Below are 1,344 nucleotides of genomic sequence, written 5' to 3'. Positions count from 1 at the left end.
ACTAGTGGAAACATTAATTTCCATATCATATTAATTTTTTCAAAGATAATTACCTCGTCACCAAAATGCCTTTCTATAAATGCCGCCCGGATTGCATTTGGGCGACCCTGAACGGGTTGGAGTCTTGCTGCAGGGACTTCCAACCTCGGTATTGCTGGCATAGGATCATGATTCTGCATAGCCACATTGTGAAGAACTGCACAAGCCAGAATAACCTTCTGTGCAGTAAATAACTTCACGCGGAGCTTCATACTGAGGCATGGAAATCTACGTTTCCACACCCCAAATGTACGCTCCACTGTACACCTTGTCCTAATGTGGGAGATGTTGTACCTGAAAGGATAGTTTTCTTAAAACACCATATTTAAGGCATTTAGATGCTATGATTTTTGTCAAAATTATGACATAAATCACAAATACTCTCATTTTTTACCTCCTCTCGGAAGCAGACACTGGTCTTAACACTGGAGTAAATAGATATGGTAATAGAGGATACCCACTATCTCCTAGCAGGATGCCCTTCACCTCATTGGTTTCAAGTCTTAACTTAAGTCGACTGTTATGGAAAATTCTAACATCATGAGCTGAACCTTGCCATCTGCAAACTATATCCATTATTTCCATATTTGGACCGGCAACGACCTAAGTAAAAATGAAATTATAGGGTACGACTTACAGCACTTGTTAACATGAAAACAATAAAATTAAATCATTGGATTATAAATAATAGTGAAGAAGAAACTTGAAAAAATAAATAGTGTACCATAGAGAAATCTATCATCTTGCAGCAACATATATGATGATGATAAATTAGTAAATACACATATACATACCTGCACATTTAGCGAAAACCATCCCTTCCGGTTTCTGTACAATTCGCCTAACTCTCCCCTCGGACTCGCAATGGGAACATGGGTGCAGTCGATACAACCAACAACTCCAGGAAATTGACCTTTTTCGTAAAACGATCTCTTACATCTAGCAGTATCTTCATCTGAACTTGGCAACTTCATGTATCGAGGTAATAATGCCCCCAGGTGCCCATTACTGATGCTCTGTAACGATTATCAAATATTTATCATGAAATACCTTGTAACTTTTACCCTACAAATGGAAAGTTTATGTTCATGAAAATACCAAACTTAGGCATTTACCAAGCATAAAACATTTACCAAGAGAAAAGTCATTGACGTGCTATTACCCTCTGTGAGGAGTTATCGTTTAAGCAACCGTGGTTTGCCGATTCCGGATATTTTGAAGCTGCTAATTGCCTTGAGGTTTTACGCCACTGGGTCAATCCAGGTATGTGGTATCTTTTCATATCTCATTCTCGTTTCCAGTTAG

The 1,344-nt window shown here is 38.5% G+C and overlaps 1 long non-coding RNA gene across 1 annotated transcript; it reads right to left on the bottom strand.

Moving 5' to 3' along the window:
- Positions 1 to 300: 300 nt before the first annotated feature.
- On the bottom strand, positions 301 to 987 carry LOC124168537. Its single transcript, XR_006866967.1, has 3 exons — positions 834 to 987; positions 434 to 642; positions 301 to 333 (listed from the first exon to the last, which is right to left on the bottom strand). It is a non-coding gene; the product is annotated as an uncharacterized LOC124168537 (long non-coding RNA).
- Positions 988 to 1,344: the final 357 nt, after the last annotated feature.

This window comes from Ischnura elegans, chromosome 11 (genome assembly GCF_921293095.1).
Source record: "Ischnura elegans chromosome 11, ioIscEleg1.1, whole genome shotgun sequence".
Lineage (NCBI taxonomy): Eukaryota > Metazoa > Arthropoda > Insecta > Odonata > Coenagrionidae > Ischnura > Ischnura elegans.
The sequence above is the reverse complement of the archived record's forward strand: the minus strand, read 5'-3'. Positions and strand labels throughout refer to the sequence as shown.